This window comes from Neodiprion lecontei, chromosome 4 (genome assembly GCF_021901455.1).
Source record: "Neodiprion lecontei isolate iyNeoLeco1 chromosome 4, iyNeoLeco1.1, whole genome shotgun sequence".
Lineage (NCBI taxonomy): Eukaryota > Metazoa > Arthropoda > Insecta > Hymenoptera > Diprionidae > Neodiprion > Neodiprion lecontei.
This window is the reverse complement of record NC_060263.1, coordinates 5,340,932-5,359,861: the sequence shown is the minus strand read 5'-3', so window position 1 is coordinate 5,359,861 and position 18,930 is coordinate 5,340,932. Positions and strand designations below refer to the sequence as shown.

At 37.2% G+C, this 18,930-nt stretch overlaps 1 protein-coding gene across 4 annotated transcripts in view; it reads left to right on the top strand.

Moving 5' to 3' along the window:
* LOC107219802 (putative polypeptide N-acetylgalactosaminyltransferase 9) overlaps window positions 1-18,930 on the top strand; it is a 195,960-nt gene that overhangs the window by 91,994 nt on the left and 85,036 nt on the right. For all 4 annotated transcript variants that reach the window (XM_015658146.2, XM_046736699.1, XM_015658145.2 and 1 more), the window contains one exon: window positions 590-667. The gene's annotated coding sequence lies outside the window, so the exon portion shown is untranslated. The remainder of the gene's footprint in view (window positions 1-589; window positions 668-18,930) is intronic.

Here is an 18,930-nt window from a genome sequence, read left to right as displayed (position 1 = left end):
TTATACCCTTGAAAATGCCAAGGCAACCGGTTTTCCCGATGGGAATGTAAATTCCTCTCTCGTTCCCATCTGCAACTGCAGCATACTTCAGCAGTTATTCATATTCTACGCTTAATCTGCAACGAAATTGAAAAGCAGCAGGAAAAAAGAAAAGATCTGGATAGAAGAAGAAGAAGAAGAACAGTTGAAGAAGAAAAGAGACGGGAAAAAAGTGTGGAAGCAAAATTTTTCCCGCTTATATCTGTACATATGTATACATATATCCATCCATACATGCATACATACATACATGTATATATGTATATGTATATATCAAGTTCGAAAGTAGGATTACCCTCTACAGAAAGATCAATCCGGACGTAGAATCCAGTCGTAAAAATTGTAGAGCAAAAGTTGAAGGTGGGTGGGGGCGGAAATAAAAAAAGAAGAAAATGCCTGGGAAAACTTTGTCGCTGCAGTTATTCCAACGTATGTTTTTCCGTTTACATTCTCAAGCTGCATCATCAGTTCTGCTCCTACTCACTCTTTGACTTTAAGCGGTGCAGTTTCTTGTTCTTTAATCGGTACCCTTTTCATTTCTCTGTTACAGATTGACGTTGATTTGATTCGGTGCGGCGAGCGAACTTTGCTCTGCATACGGAAATAAGGGAAATCGCTGATATTACAGGTAAGCGGAAAATGAAAGAAAAATGTTGGATTGAAGTTAGCAATTTAACCGGTTGTTAGTAACGTTCAGAGCATAAAATTCTTAGTTCACAATTTTCTATTGACATTGAAGTGATCAAGTTTTTAAAAATATTGGTATGTTTTGCTTTGTTGTCGCTTACTGGATTTCGGAAATTTAAAAAATTGTGAAATAGGATTTTTCAAAAACGTCAATCATTACGATAACGTTACCAATTTTAATCTCGTAGAAAAATGAAGTAAAGTTACGAGTATTTATGGAATTGAAGAATTCGAAATACCTGCTATTCTGACTTTCGTTTGTCAGCTTTCGAATTTTTTCATGCCGCTTTGTGGTTTTTCTGATGTGTACTCGAAATGTAAATCCCACCATTTCAAGGCTTCTCATTTAACACAACTGAGACGACGTTTCCAACCCATTGCCTGTCACAAATGTACGCCAGGTTCCAAATCTTCACTCGCAATTTTTTTATTTTCAAATTAAAAACGCGAAGACAATTTTTCCTGCGAATTTTATAAACTATCGTCGTTGTAGTTTAGTTATTTTTATCCGGTATTTATATCGAGTGACCGTCGCGAAGAAGCGAAGGTGATATCGGCCCTTACCGGGTCAAAGGTCGCAAAAGTATAAGAAAAAGAAAAAGAGAATCTATAGGCGAAGGGGGCAAAGCTGCTGAGGTTCGGCGTCGTCGTCTTTGCCGAAAGATAGCCTGGAGCCAATTTCAACGAGCGAATTGACTCTCGGAGAGAAAAAGAGAAGAATTATGGGTAATATGAAGGTGGTACGGAGCCAAGGCTCCCAGCTATCGTGGCTGCTCCTACTATCTCCCACACCTTTTGTATATATATATATATATTATTATTATATATATACACTCAGGTACCTTATTTATATCCTATACTCTCGGCCACTCTTTTTCCCTCTTTCTCTCTCTCTCCGCACGCTGAAAAATCCCTAAATCCTGATACAGAATCTCTTAGTAGTAATCCGGCATGATAGGTACAGCTCTGCAAGCCAGATGCTTTAACGGCGCATGGCAGCGTGTGGTAGTACTGTTGTGAGTGTTGGATAAACCGACACACGCGAAGTAGACGCGCACAGATTCCCTTACCGACATTGTTACCGGCACTTAGCCAAGACGCAAACCACTTTCTAGAATACCCTGACGGTGGGGATATCCCCACTTGGCTAAGTGTCGGTAACGATGTCGGTAAGGGAATCTATGTCCAGTGCCAGCTGTGTGTGTCTAGTAATGACGGTAAAATTTTCAAAATCAAGAGCACATTAACGTTTGAAAGGGAGAAAGCGAACAACCAAACCCGCATGCGATTCTTTGTTTTTTTAGTCTTTTTTTTTATCACCCAAGCGTCGAAGCGTTGCGATCATCGTTGATTGATTATAACTACACGATATTCGTTGAAAACAGAGTGGACGGCTTGCAAAAAAAAAAAAAAGAAAATTCATACATAAATATTCACGTACAGTGTTTATACAGGTATGTATAAACGGCCAGTCTGCATATGCGCGTATATTATATTTTGTCTATGCAGGTCAGTATTGCCGAATGCCGGATTTCGGATTTCCTCTCAATATCGATATCTGTCGGGTGATACCGGGTGCAGTAAATCTCGTTTAGATATTATCGTAGCGATGTCGCGTCGCTACAAACACATGGCTTCCGTGCAATGCGGTAACAACGAGAATTCTATTTTCATGACACTTCACATGCACACATACACTAGTGTGTTTCAGAAAAAAATAATTTGCAATTTACCGCCATGGCAATCCCTAAAACGTTTGATCAGATTGAAAGAAAGTTTCTGTCGAAAGACGAGCGTTCTACGTTATGTACATATATATATATGTGTATATCGGTGCGAAAAATAAGTACTTTATTTTATACAAAAAATGTATGTAAATTTACATGTATACCTAGGTATACGTATCGCACAATGTGTGCATTGTGCTGTACCCAGGTTGCAGTCCGAGTTTTACCGTTGAAATGCAGGAATGTGTAGCATTGTACTATATTTTACAACAGCATCTGGTTTTCATGGGGCGACGAGTGCAGAGGACCAGATGGATGCATCCGTGTGTTTGCAACGCACGACTATAGATGATATATTCTTGCATCATGCCGCACAGGCATGCACAGCTCTGCGTATCTTTGCCTGCAATCTTCGTATTATTATATCTACCACACGCGTGTTAAATTCACGTTACGTTTATCGTTGTACGAATTTTATACACGGATTCAATTATTCACTTACATCCAATATTTATTCATACACTGAGAGAAATTTTTATTTCCGGTTACCGCTCAGTCCTTAACTATTTTCATCTTTTACCACAATCGAAAAATATAGTTCCAGGTAGAAAATGAAAATTAGTTTTCTAGCTGTTACCGGAAAGTCTAGTATCCGTTACTATTCTTTCTCATTACGATCGCTGTTGCTATATTTTCTTGCAACTGTTGCGAAAATTTAATGCTCGCGCAACGATAAATTGACGTTAAAGCCTTGTTTAACTAAAAAAGTGAAGTAAACCGAAAAAACTGATTATGCGTTGCATTTACCAAAAAAGGATCGACGATAGCGCAAAATGGTTCGGCGTACCACGTTTTCCGTAATCCCAGAAATTTTCAAACAGTTTTTTGTAACGATACCTGCTTTACTGAATTCTTCTAGTTACCGTAGCAAATGAAATTTTTCTCAGTGTAGCATTGTTCGAGCATTCGAAGACACTTTAAAAATAACGGGAGGAAAACAGTTCGCAAGTTTTAATTACAATATATAACTAAGCGAATTTTCGTGCGAATTTCTTCATTATTTTTGAAATCTGTAATTACGTTAGATTGGTTTTACATAAACAGCTGTATTTAGCCAGCGTATCGTAACGATCAATTATTATCATATATAGGTACGTTTTCAAATTTTTTACTCAGATTGAGAACTCTTTTCTTGTTACGAAAATTCAATTCATTATTACAATAAAATTTTTCCTGAAAAACCAATACATCAACAATTGGTTCGTTGCGTATAACGGAATAAAAAGGAAAAAAACGAAACGACAGAATTTTGAACCGCGTATAGATATCAGTCAAATAAGTCAAATGGCAAATGAATTAATTCGATTTCTCGGTCCTTGCGTTATGAAATAATTTTCTCTAATCTTGTAGGCGGAGAAGTAATGAAAAAGAGAAGAATGAAATTAAAAGCGTGATTATCAACTGGGTTATTCAAAATCCGTGAAACGCGTTCACTATTTATTTACACAACAGCAGATTACGTAAAACTGTTCGGTATACATTCACATTCACGTGTACGTACGTATGTATACATGAGGGTTCGTTCACAATTTTAAACTGCACAAATCACACGATTCACAGGATTTGTATTCTCTTCTACGATATGAAACCCAGATATAACGATTTATTGTCAAATGTTTGCGGCTGTGGATGGACAACATTTTTGACAATTTTATCGAACGGTATCGAAAAAGTAAAAAAAAATTATCTAATGTGTTGTTTATACAATGACAATTTCGATTCGTTTACCTTTTTTTTGTTTTTTCACTCACTTCTCTTCCTTTTTTTTTTTTTTTTTTATTGCTTTCTTCGAGTACGTTTGCGACTCTTTCTCTCTCTCTCTCTCTTTCTCTTTCTCTCAATTTGCGGATGACTGCAGAATCACAACGTGTACAAAACGGCGCAATATTTCTTCTATGCCATTTCACATGTATGGCAGCTCGGTGACGAGAGATAAAACATTTATGCTACAGATCGCAAAGCATTGGGCGAATTCTCACCGAATTTATTCATTCTGAAACATTGCGCGAATTTTTTCATTTATTTTTTTTTTTTTTCTACAAGGCAATTTATCAAGAACGCGTGTATATACAGGCATCAGGATAACGTATATTGTACAAATTTAAAAAAGAATGAAGCATAGAAAAACATTTACGAGACGATAAATTTTCTCAATGTCACCTCGAAATTCGTTCGAAATGTTTCAATTTCCAATATTTTTCACCGATTATTGGTGAAAATGTTTTGCTTTGAAATTCCTCTTTTTTTCTTCTTCAACTATCTTATCGCGCTGTTTAAAAATCACAGTCTAGTATATTTTTTCATTTCTCTCTCTCTCTCTCTCTCTCTCTCTTATTCATCTTTCATCGACGAACATTCAAAAAATTTGCGAGTATGCAGTCGCAATTCGCGTTCTCTACAACAAGTGTAGGGAAAACTTTAGTCGTTGCGGTGTTTTAAGGTTATTTATTTTTTCTTTACATTTTTTTTTTATGTCCCCCTCCCCCCCCCCCCCCGCCCCCCTCTTAATTCGAGTCTACCGAATACGCCAACATCGAGCATTATACTCATACGAGTAATTGCTACCATGGTGCAGCAGCAGCAGCAGCAGCGCGAGTTTTTCATGCAGCAGCGAAACGATTCTCCCATTCTCACAGCTAATTAGTCCGCGAAGTTTTGAATGGCTGCGTGGATAGCGGTACAAATTTACTAATAGAAGTTGGGAACGTTCGTGAGTTGAACCTGCACCGACTTCAAAATAAACCTGGAAATGGAAATGGAAATGGAAATGGTAATGGAAAGGGTAAGGAAAAGGAAAAGGGACGGAGGCTTTTCCACTTCGAAGGGGTGAAAACTCTCTGAATTCACCGAGGCTTATTAGTGAGCTTCCGCCATCTGGTTACTGACTGTACTCGTTGTTCCGTGATTCATTTCGCAATATCGCACTAAAATCTGTGCAACATCCATCCACCCAAAGCGTATATAACGAAAAAAACTGACCTATCGAATCTATGGTCTTGAAGCGATTTATTTACTGAGAAAAAAAACAATTCTCCCGTTTGGAAAAAGGCTTTGGCTCAATTTCAAAAGGTTTCGCTGACCATTGGAAATTTCCTTTTTAAATAACGCGAAAAAAAAATTTTTTTTCTTCATTAAAAATGCTGTAACTATTGTACCGCTTGAATTAAAAAAAATTTCCAATCATATTCTTGCAGGGCATTAAATTCTCTAAAAAAAGACAATGGAGTTGATTTTTTAGACTCCAAATTCGTATAATTACGGGCCGTGAAAGTCGAAGAAAAGCGGAAACATGCAATGAAAACTAGGAGGTTCTATTCGAACAACAAAAACTGGGCATCAATGGACCCAGCAAAAGCGTCGGACCCAAAAACTGGAATGCTCGTCCGATGCTCTTTATCATACACAACAACTTTGGCCCGCAATATTGTTAAATTCAATGTTTGACTTTCGATGTATTTGAACAAATTTAAAAAAATGGGACACGCTATGTATTTAGGTACGCACTATTTTCGCATACTGTCGGAATATGCTGCGAGGATTTGCAGCGTGGGATGTCGATGTAAAGTAAAAACGACAAACAAAAAAAAAAAAAAAAAACCCAAAGCACACATTCATTTCGCGAAAATATAACTGTTTTCTTCACATAGCCTTCAATGTCAATAACGCCAGAAATCATTCCGCATGCCTGTACGAGTTTGTTTTTTTTAATTTTTTTTTTTATTTTTTTTTCGTTGCTTTTTTTTATTTTCATCAATTTGTCGATATTATATGTATGTTGGAAATCTTTTTTTTTTTTTTCCCCACGTATTCTTTGCCTCGGGGAATCGTCCCGGCATGGCACACGGACTTTGCTTTCCGTTTATCATTTTTTCTTTCTCTTTTCGCTACTCGATTAAATTTACTCTTGGCAGCCGGCGGCCGTCCGCATGGCTCGTTTTTTGCGGGACTAACCTGGTTATAATGCAGGTGCTCGAGATTCCGGTGATCAGAATTCAAGGTGGCCGAGGTTTTCTCGGGTTCGTTGACCCCGTCTGGACGGGTAACTCGCTACGAGCCGAGCGTGAGATTAAGCCGAAACTTTTTTAACTACTCAAGTCATATACCGTCCCAATCTCTGTCTGTTCAATCTTCCTTTGTTTTTTTTTTTTACTTTTCTCCATCGCTATATCATTTTTTCATTCCGGTAGGTCTTCTTTCTTTCTCATCCTTCTTCGCTCTCTCACTACGCGCGAATTTTGCAAGCAACCGCCCGGCGAACCGGATTATGCAACTGCTAATTACCCGTAGTACCTACGTATTACGCATATATTACAGGTATTATAACTGTCCGTGTGATGTGTGTAATTAAATCGATCCAAATATACTTTCAACCTGTCTATATGTGAGTCACGTAACGTTTACCTAATCAGTTAAACTCATTCTCTGCACAAAAAAAAAAAAAAATTTAATCGTTTTCAGTTATGTGTTTTATAAAACTCAAAAATTGAAGAAGGCTATGAATTGAACAAAAAAAAATAAATAAATAAAACGAAATAAAATCGCGAATGTGTATCGTAAATTTGAAAGAATGGTGTGTGAAAAAGAAAGTAATGGATCAAAACGAGTTTAATCAGAGGCGAATTGTCGAATGCAAGCTTTACATATAAGGAGGCTAATTGACCAAAGATCGATGATTTTTCAAAATTATAGTATTTTTGGAGTAAGGTTTAATCAATTGAAACGTAATTAGAATTATAGAATCAAACGGATATTTTCATTCTTATTAACTATAATATATAACCCAGCAAGTGTATTGATTTCATAAGATAATCTTTTCAAATCAAAGAAATTCCTTCAAAAAAGATACACTCGCATAAAACGAATATAGCTGAGTATTTTTGCATTTCGCGTTATCAAACAAAAGAAAAACAAAGAAGCTTTATTTTACTATGAACAAATTTTTACTTCAGATTTAACGAAGAGATTGGAAAGAAAAAAAATTTATTCCTTTCCTCTACACGATAATTTTTTTTTTTTTTTTTTCCGAGCGTATCTTGCTGCAAATCTACTAAACAATGTCGATCCTTGGCCAAAACGAACCTTGTACTCAAACTTCGAAAGTCTTCAAGGCGTTGTTCGAGTTTCTGTCACGGTGAAACGATCTCTGTCGGTCTGTATTTCATTCGCGTTGTCAACGTGGATTTTTCACAAAGTTCCGTAATTTTCGGATACCTGCAGCAGTACATCCTTACAGTCGAAACTTGTCCAAGTGGTTGCAGTTTTGTACGTACCATGGAGTTCGTATTTACACGAAAGCTCAGGATCCAGGAAAGCACACTGATAATCCTACGTCTTGACTCGACAACCGGATCAGCCGACGATGAGACGTCGCAGTGTGGAAACGGGGGAAAAAGTTTTTTCCCGCTTTGCCGAAGTTCACCTTCCGCCTATTCTTCTGTTTCTTATTTTTATTTATTTATTTTATTTTTTTTTGTTTCTTTTACCACTTTTGAAACGCTGGTTTCACCTCTGACTGTGAAAACAATTTTTTAATACGTAATTTTCATTCATTCGCCATGATATCAGTGTTTGAGTAAAGACTTGTAAAAGATATTCAATTTGAACTTGTGGACGGTTGAAAAAAAAAACCAAAAAAAAAAAAATCTTGGAAAACTTATCTTCAAGTTTGTAAATCTCAAATACACGTCGGATTGTTAATTCCTTTCGATTGCAGTGGCCCCGAAAAATGCAAAATTTACAGGAACTTTGGTTCGAGAGACGTAAAATATGGATGTTAGAAATCTGCATATTCGAAGCGAGAAAAAAAATTTACCGTAAACTTCAGAGAAAATAATTTACGATCCTGGGATATTGGGAAGAGAATGAAAAATATGTATTTTTTTTTTTTTTTTCAGTAATGTAAAGTGTCAAACGTCAGGATAAATTAGTAGTTGAATTTCAGGCTCAGTTTTCATTCCTCGCATTACAACAATACCAATATTTTCGTTGTACGGGGCGGAAAAGAACAAACTTTGGCGAAATATTTCAATTTTTGGAATTTTACTCCATCGGAACTTTAATTTTCCGATCTTTGCTCCATCGTAACTTGAATTTTCAGAATCTTGCATTTCGAAACTTTGAGCCGTCGGGCTTCCGACTATTCGAAACCTTGTTGTTTCTTCTAAGTTTGATCTCTTAATTTCAAGTTTCGCCAGCAAATAATTCGAAGTTAGACGCTCTCGGAACTTTTCGAATTCGGAACTTGAATCTTGCCTTCGTTCGACACTGCGCGTATCGTTTTACCGTTCGCTGATACGGCATACGGATAACCCTCGGCTATTCGGAAAAGCAGCTTACCCTTTGACCGCGTTATTATACAGTTCGAGCCCTAGGGAAAATTGATCTTTGATCTTCGGCCCTCCGGGCTTCTGGAAAATGCACGCGGCAGTGCGGAGGTAATTAGTGGTCACAGAGGATAATCGATCGATGTATTGATTACTGCAACGGTCAGCTCGTCCAGACTGTAAAGGAAGCCTCTCGCACTGCCAGTAGTCTGCAAACGCGTTAAAATTGCATACAGTGAGAAAAATTTCATTTTTTACAGTAAGTGGATATATTCGGTAAAACAGGTGTCGTTAAAAAAACTGTTTGAATATCGTTGGAATTAGGAAAAACGAGGTACGCCTAACCATTTTGCGCTATCGTCGATCCTTTTTTGGTTATTGCAACGCATAATCAGTTTCTTCGGTTTACTTCACTTTTTTAATCAAACAAGGCTTTAACGTCAATTTATCGTTGCGCTAGCATTAAATTTTCGCAACAGTTGCAAGAAAATATAGCAACAGTAATCGTAATGAGAAAGAATAGTAACGGATACCAGACTTTCCGGTAACGGCTAGAAAACTAATTTTCATTTTCTACCTAGAACTATATTTTTCGATCGTGGTAAAAAATGAAAATAGTCAAGGACTGAGCGGTAACCGGAAGTAAAAATTTCTCTCAGTGTACTAGGAAGTTTCGTAGTCTCGGAGATAGTTGGAATTTCATGTCTGTCTCAATCTCTGAAAATAGAACCGGAAATTGTAAATTACAATCGTTTGGTTTAAAGATTATTAAAAGCTTGCAGTCAATTTGTTTTTGTATACAAATTTTATTCGGTGAAATGTATAAGGTGTAATTATGTGTAGATATATCGAAGCGACGCGTTACATTCTCGTGCTCAAGTCTAATTTATTTTTCAACGCTTTGTTATTGTGTTAGCAGCGATAATATGCGACGCCGTGACTTGTCGTGGTTCACTGGAGAGAGTGAATGCGGAACGTCGAGTTCGTTTGTTATACCCTGAACAAGGTAAACAAAAAAGAAAACGGTAAAAAATGGAAGAAGACAAATGGAACGAATCGCGTTGTTCGTTGTTGGGAAAATGAGAATCACACTCGTGATAGTTGAGGTGTATCTTGGGGCTAACGTCCACTGAGATAAATTTCATTTGTTTTATTGTTGTTCCAGAAACTTGATAAGAATTGAAAAAAATTAAACCGGAAAATAGTTTTTTCGCAATACTTTTCATCGCCATGAAAATGGAAAGGTTTCTCGGTCTGTCCGACAAACTTCCGCGATGATCTCGAAAACGGCAGAGTGAAATATCTGAAACTGATACGACTTGGCAGACAAATGACGAAGTTTTGAAAGAAAAATATCTGAAAAACAGGACAATTATACAGTTTTTAAAAAATTAATATGTAAGCTGGGAAAAACATGAACGTTTAGTCTGAAAAAGTAATAAGGAAGAAGTGTATTTTTGTCGGTAAAACATTGAGAATCGATTTATTTCCTGTGATACCGGAAGTTGAAATTAAACGAGACATGTCAATTTTTTATGCCCATCATTTCGTTGTAAAATCCAGCGTGAGTTTTAGATTTTTTTATTCAGTCGTTTCGGAGATCATCGCGAGAGTTTTTCGGACAGTCCGACATTTTTTTTCTTTTTAAACTGTTTTTCGGATTCCACAGGTTGGAAAAAGTAATTTTTGACGAAAACCGATAATTTCCCTGTATCGCCAAAGCTGATAAAAAGTAAAAAAATTGTTTTTGGTCACATCTGTATGTATAAAACTCATTCTTGCATTTTTACATTTTGTCCCCGGATGTATATCCGTATATTTTTTTGTTTGCGGTAAGAAACCTGAGTAGTTTACAAGGACTTTGAAGTAGAATTATTTTCGATTGGTAGATTTTCTCGGTGTGCGTGTAACGGAAAATCACCCACCACACGAATTCCGTGCAATTAGATAGGCGAATAGAATGGTCCGCGATTTCGAATCGCCCTACAACAATTGAATACCCATTTTCCACCGTCGTGCATCATGCAATAACGTTCATTGCTAATTAACCCCGTTTTACACTCATGTGTTAAGGTTGCCCAATTAGGAATGTATTGGCCGCAAATTGCTTCCGTATCGAAATATTGTATCAACCGGAGCTGATGGAGGCGAATTCAACCAAGCCGCGTTTCTTCGACGGAGGGAAAAATGTTGGAAAAACCGCGAAATTCATTTCGATGGGAAACAACCATGATTAATAAGATTATGCAGGGAGGAAACCTTGTCAAAGGGATAAATTACCGTTTCGCTAATTTTCAATAATCCATCGCTAACTGAATTTGTTCGTAAATTAATACGAATAATTTTTTTCAAATAAATTAGAGAATAATACTGAAATTTATGAACTGTAAATTTTCATGTTCGGTAATTAATTGAAATACCGAATCAAACATCTGTTTTCGATAGGTTTGCGGAATAGCAATCTATGCATGATTATCTGTACGAAATTATTAACAATTAATTATAATTGGACATTATTATACGTATACGGATTTGTGAAATTTCAAAGGTTAAAATTTTGATACTTTTATTTGATCGTTTCAATTTTTCTTTTTTTATTTATTTTTTTTTTTCATCGCGATTCGATGACGTTACTCTTCTCTTTCGAAACCCTGATAATAATTCTTAAGCACACTTTTTTCTCTCATTACTTACAACGACAGATTTAGATCGTTGCTTCACGGCTTTTACGAGCCAAACAATAAGAATTCCGATTTTCCCCTCCGTTTCTGGCAAAATGAAAAAAAAAAAGAAAAGAAGAAAAAAAAAAATAAATTGCCAGTTCTGGGACTTAATTATTTTTCGTTAATCACCACCCGGAGCCCGGTTGAACACAGTGATTTACTCTTCACCGCGGAAGCAGTCGGCTCGGGTTGTGGCGATTTAAAAAAAAGCGTGACAACTGACAATGAACCTTTTTCTCTCTTTCTCTCTTTCTCTCTTTCTCTCTTTCCCTCACCATTCGTCTCTCTTGTGGACGATCGATTTTAAGGAAATACGGGGTTGAAATACGCACGCCCTGCAATTATCAACACTAGCTACAAAAACGTTTACCTGTAGCGCCGGGCGAAAAGGGAATGAAAATTGAAAATAGAAGAATCGGATGTTTGAAAATGTATTTACAGAAATAATTTTTATAATAGCTTACGTGCACTGAGAGAAATTTTTACTTATATTTTTGTGGAAAACTATCGAAAGAGATTTTCATTTTTTCAAAAGTCAATTCGATATTCCTATTCTCTTTCTGTTTCTCCATCATTTTCATTATCGTTGCAATATTGTTGCGCATTTGTAGAAAATAATCTCTTCGATTAAAATGAGCCCATTGCAGATTGAAAAGGAACGAATCAATGAGATATTTAACCGTTCAAAAGCGATTCGAATCGAATTAGCATCGATTCGTAAACTTTTGACTGTAATTTCGTTACTTTCTATTTTCATATTTTTAAACAAATCTTCGTCAACGGCGAATATAATAACTTGATAGATTCTCGATGTACGGTTGAATCTGGTAATAAAATCAAAATAAAAATAGTATCAATTTCTATCCGACAAAAACCTCTCGAGTAAAACGTTGCCGTTCGATGTCTCCTTTTACCATTTCTACGTTTTTCTTATTTCATTTTTTTTTTTTTCTCTCTTCTCGGTACTTGCGGGAAATAGGAGATCCGTGTCGACTCCGAAGTGGGGGGATCAGACCTTAGCCGAAAGTTTAGTTGTTCGTTTTTTATCTAGGCGTGATCGACGAGCCTGGAATATTTCACGCGTCGAGCACGTTCTCAATATCGTTGCGGTGATACGTATTATATAAGTAAACTCTATCCCTCCATCTTATCCCAAACACTCACCGTTGAACTCTGAATTTTTAAAATCCACCCCGCGAAAAACGAAACTTTACAACCCCTCGGTGCGCAGCCGTTCATATACTCGGTATCAAATTCGAAAAGTGGTTTCCATCCCTCCACGTTGCCGGAATCGCCCCGATTTGATACATATGTGGATTACGCAAGATGGGGAAACCCCGTTACACCATTATGGTCAGCTATCGGTGAGCGTCTGACGATGAAAAGAGGCTGAGGCGATCCTCGTTAAAATTCTATACGCGAAATAGTTCACGACCCCATAAATCAATGAGCTTTTTCTCCCGGCGCGGAAGAAGGTTCGTTCGTTTCTTTTTTTTTTTTTTTCTTTTTCTTTCTTTCTTTTTTCTTTTTCTTCCCTTTTTTTTACCCCATCGTTCGTTCTTTGGTTTCTTGCGAATACTTCTTCAACTTTCTTCTTATATTATATCTGTTGTACATTTTTTAGGGTGGGGTTGAAGTTCCGAATTTGAAAAGTTGCGAAAGCGCGTTATTCCTAATCATTTGGTGGAGAAGCTTGAAGTGAGGAAATCAAACTTCGGAGAAACAACGAAGTTTCGAATGGGCGGAAACCCCACGGCTCAAAGTTCCGAAAATACAAATTACGATAGAGCAAAGTTGCGAAAAGTAATGTTCCGGCAAAGCGGAATTTTGAAAAATAAAGGTTCGATAGAGTAGAATTTCCGAAGTTAAAATATACTCACACGGCGTAGTTTACTCAACGAGTGGATTTAAAAAAATCGGAAAAACCGAAAATCGGAATTAACAGGTTTCCAAACGTAAAAATATCCAAAATTCGAAACAATGAAAGATCAAAGTGGTGAAATTTCACCAAGACAAAATTCACAGAACCGAAAATCTTGGATCATTCGGAATTTCGATCTTTCACATTTTAAAATTTCCTCAGCTTCGCACTTTTGGTACTTTGGCTTGTCCGAGTGACAATGCCCTTTCGGCATTTTGTCCTTTCGGAACTTTGAGCTTCGGGTTTCGGATCATTCGAAGCTTTGACGTTTCGTCGAGGTTTGATTTCTGTACTTCAGCTTTCGCTAGCAAAAAATTCGGAACTTGGCGCTTTAGAAACTTTTCAAATTCGGAATTTTAACCCCGCCCTCATTTTTTACCCACCGTTGAAATATTTTCACAGTATTTTCAGCTTCTCAATTACCCAAAGATGCATTTATTTTATCACTCGCGTGTTTCATCGTTATTCAGGGTTTCGTTTTATCAGGATGGATGAAATTATTTTCACTTCTGAAAATTTTCATTTCTACATACCTTTTTTGCATTATAGGTATCGTATATTTTACTCTGACGGAAATTTTCATTTCCGGTTACCGCTCAGTCCTTAATTATTTTCATTTTTTATCACATTCGAAAAATATAGTTCTAGGTAGAGTATGAAAATTAGTTTTCTACCTGTTACCGGAAAGTCCGGTATCCGTTACTATTTTTTCTCATTACGATCGCTGTTGCTATATTTTCTTGTAACTGTTGTGAAAAATTAATGCTCGTGCAACGATAAATTGACGTTAAAGCCTCGTTTAACTAAAAAAGTAGTGTAAACCTCAGAAACTGATTTTGCCTCGCAGTAACTGAAAAATCGATCGACGATAGCGCAAAATGGTTTTGTGTACCTCCTTTTTCGCAATTCCAACAATATTCAAACAGTGTTTTCAACGATACCTGCTTTACTCAATTCTTCTACTCACTGTAGCAAATGAAATTTTTCTCAGTGTACAAATCCATTTCGTTTCTCCATTTAACTTTTTTCTTTGCCTCATCTTGCACACCGATACCGTCACGCTGTAGATCATGCACGCTAGGTTATATTGCCTGGACCGATAAATAATCTCCTTTCTTTACGGTATAAACAACAAAGTCTGGATTTATTCCCGCGTGTATGTGTGTATATATTTATAAATGTGCGTTCGTATGTATTCACGCTTTGTACGTACATCCGTGAGCTTGCGGGGGCTTACTTTGCGGACCCCGACGTGCAGTGCAGCCACACACTCGCACACACACAGACACACAGGCACGCATGTGAAAACGGGCAGTACAACGATGTGAATTATGCTTTTGCCAATATAAATCGCAGGCTGCCCCCCCTTTCCCCTCCCATTCTCTCTACTCCTCGAAGAATTTAATGCGTTTTATTTTCCTTCGCACCCCGGCAAATGGGGGAAAAATAAAGGAGGAAGGAAAGGTAGAGGGAGCATAAGCCGCTTATAGGTATAGTCACTTCAATTTTCTTCGTAACTCGCTGCTGGCCTCTGGTAAAGTTTATATGTGTATAATATACAGCTGCAAGCGGCTGAGAAAATGAAGATATGCGAGAGCTTGCGGAAAATTCACTCCTCAAAAAATATACATCTTACAATGTATTGTGAGCTTTTTCAAAAAAATTTTCAACCATCCATTTTCCCATTATCGTATGATGAAAAGTGCATCTCGTACGTGTATCATACGTATTCCATTGGGGAGTAGCATTGTTATTCGTTTTTCACGTTTGAGAGCTCGTGAAAAATAAAACTAGCGCAAGTATATAACAATATCGCAATTATCGATAATCGTTAATTCGTGCTGTTTGGAATGTGAAAAAGAGAAAATAGGAAAGTAAAAAGTAATAAACTGCAGCATCGCGTTCCGTCATTTTCAACTGTAGAGGATTCAAGGTTTCTACTCTCATGGGAAAAAGAATAGTTGTAAATATGGGGAATTCCATGCTAATCCGACCAACGTCTGATTTTCACTATTTTTAATTGTGTTCAAAAATTTTTCTGCAATCGTCCCAACTCTTAACACAGTACCTTGGGCTCTTTCAGATATCTTATTCAAATGGTTAATTGTTTATGAACATTGAGAGTGATTTTGAACAGGACCTTTTTGAAAATTCTTATGAAATTGTAAAAAACTGTATTTTCTTTACAGAACATTTCAAGACTGGGCCGATGATGGGCCGATTTTCTTCTCAACTTTTCTTCTTAGATCTTGGTTTATTTTTTTTTTTTAAATAGAAACTGCTGTTTCAGAGAATTTTTTGACAACCTTAAAGAAGGTCCTTTTCAAAATCACTTATCAATGTTCGTAAAAAATCGAGTTGTCGGGTAAAGAAAAATTGGAAAAATTTCAGCTCACTCTTTCAGAGTTGGAACAATTGCGGAAGAAAATTTAAACAACATCAGAAATGACGAGGGTCAGACGTTGGTCGGGTTTGCATGGAATTCCCCGTACACGAGAGGTTTCATTTTGTCATGAGAATATAGAATTGTAATTCCTGAAATAATTTCTATACGAATGGTGGATGGTAACCTACAGTCTGACACACGTTACACCCGTATTAATATCAATACTGGCGGATGACCGAAAATTTGTCACAAACCGTTCGCCTCTGGATTCACGTGCGAACATCGCGAAACGATATAAATATACATGGTTATATAACATACGATATACATACGCATATACACATTGAAATGCATAGATATACGCGAATATACGGGGCTTACAGATCTCGCAATTCTGCAGAGGCACGTTTGACACATTTTGCAGTATTGAATAAGCTCGAGCTGGAAATCACACGGCTTCTACCAATATCCCCGAGATTTCTCATTCCCTCCACCCCCTCACCCCTTAACTCCGCGATCTCTCGCGTGAAATTTTTATTTCAGAGGAAAGAGTAATTTGCCATCGTGACGTTCTTCTCTCTCTCTCTCTCTCTCTCTCTCTCTCTCTCTCGATGCTATTCTGCTTCTCGCGCAATCGGCAAATAACGGATGAACGAATGCGTTGAATTGACCAGGTGAAATTATACTTTTCTCTATGCGCAAGGCGTTCCACGCCAACTCGACAAATGACGTTCCTACGCCATTTTTGACTTCGTTCATAATATTTTCTACAATCGTCTCTGAAACTGTTCATTTTTTTTATTTTTTTTTTATAAATTTTCAAAAGTCAATACAGACAAAACGACATGTTTGAAAATTTCTAAAATATCAGCTAAAATTCTTTGATCAGTGACGATTGTTTTAGATCTAATATGGAGGTGAAAGCTGTCTGTTTAATAATTATATTTGACTAATTTCAATATGAGAAGAAAAAAAAAAAAAATTGAAAATTATTTTTGATCATTTAGCGCCAAGCGGATGATTATACGTGCACAAATATTAACGATTACCGATAAAACAATCAAATTAAGCAAATTTAGAAATTTTTACTTATTCGAATACTTCAAAACTGTTCTTCTGTTTTGATCATTGAGACTTTTATTTAAAAAAATCATTTTTCGCGAAAGAAACGTACGAAATAACTCAGGAGTCAGAGTTAGGAAAATCGTATGATAAATTGTAAACGAAATCAAAAATAGCGAGGGAGAACAATCATTTGTCGCGTTGGCGTGGAATACTTAATATACGAGCATTAGAAATAATATATTTTAATATCGCTGTTGGAAAATAAATTGTGCCGATAACGTAACGCCAATATGAAATTCGTGTGACCTCCTTCCGCATACCTTGCAGGTATAATATATAATATCGATAATAATTAAAATCCACCGATCATATTTCAATCTAACGCAGCAGCAGCAACACTCGGTGCTGACGTCGATTAATGTCTATATTATTTACAAAATGTTCAAATCTCTGGAAAAAAAATAAATAAAATAAGGATGAAAGAAAAAAAAAACAAACACAACTTGAACTCGAATTGACGATTCTTACCTGGTAATTGTTGTGAATTTTTGATTTTTTTTTTTCTTTTTTCTGTTACTTATCACGTTTTCTCGATAAACGAAAAATCGGGAATTCTGTTGAAGAACTTTACGGTATAAAACATCATAGCATAGATAAAGACATTAATTACGGGTGGGGGGGGATTCTTATTCTTATAAGAAGGAAAGTGAAGGTGATCGAAATTTTCCGACCGTTGAAAAGTTTTTATTCACTAGTTGAAACATCTTACCAAGTTAAAAGTTAGACAGCGGAGTCGAAAATAGAGATAGCCAAATTTTCCGAGCAGCGTTTTCAACGGGACAAATACACCGTAATTTTTTTTTTTTTTTTTTCTCTTCTCGGACCTGGTACGAACTTTTGATTAAAAACCTTGAAAATTCTTATGAGAAGAAGTAACGTTTTTTCTAGGGGTGGGTAAAAATGTGTAGAGGACAAGAAAATATGAAAAAGTTTTTAAACGTTATCTGGAACTGACTTGAGGCTTGCTATCGTCGATATTCGATTCCACTCTTCTCAAGGACAGGTCTAATATGTATATTAAAGGAAGACGATGAAGTTGTTGCTCTCTTCCATTGTTCTGAAAAGTTGCTAGGGAAACGAGAAGCAGTCTAGAAGCAGAATCTTGTAGATGAAACAGACGTGTCTTTCTTAAATTGAATGTCGTATCTCTTTAAAAGTTTGTCAATCAAAGTACGGAATTTTCCTTGTTAAATAAAAGGGTTCAATAACACGCGTCCTACACGCAAAACACTGCAAAGTTCGCGAGTCATAATTGGCCATTCTCCGACGTATATGCATTTACATCCCTGTGTGTGTGTGTGTGTGTGCGGCGATATTACGTACAACGAACTTTGCTGACAATAAATCTGATAGGAAATTTCGGCATCAACTCTCCCGTGTAGGGGTTGTTTTTGCAACCCTTGTGAAAGCTGCTGGTAGAGAAAGGACGCGAAGGGTGTCTTTCATAAGTAAAGTTGCGCGTTCCGTTATCGGGGGAAGGGGGGGGGAGGGATGCTCATCGCAGCGTTGAAATGTTCCGCAAATCCCGAACAATGGCTCGACGTCGTCTCCGCGGCTTCGTCGTCGTCGTCGTCGTCGTCGTCGTAGAATCTCTCTTCCCTAAACCGCGAAGAAGCCTCGGGGGTGACGTTAACGTCTCAGCTGCCGGCTGGCATCGACCAACCTCCCCCCCCTCTTTCACCCCGCGCCAAATCGCTAATGACGTCTATTTATCTCAACCCGTTTGTCACACCCGGTGCCACAGCAGCTACTACCGGCAACCATCCCCTCGATTTTCGCGGGGGCGTGTTGATCGCTCAGGTGCACGTCGTCATCGACGCCCACGAGTTTTCGGTGGTGGGGATGAAAATTTAGGACGATAGGATAGAAATAGAGAGACGGACTCCCCGTATCGAAATATATCCGAAGAGGGGAAAATCCGTTTCGTACCTACCGAATT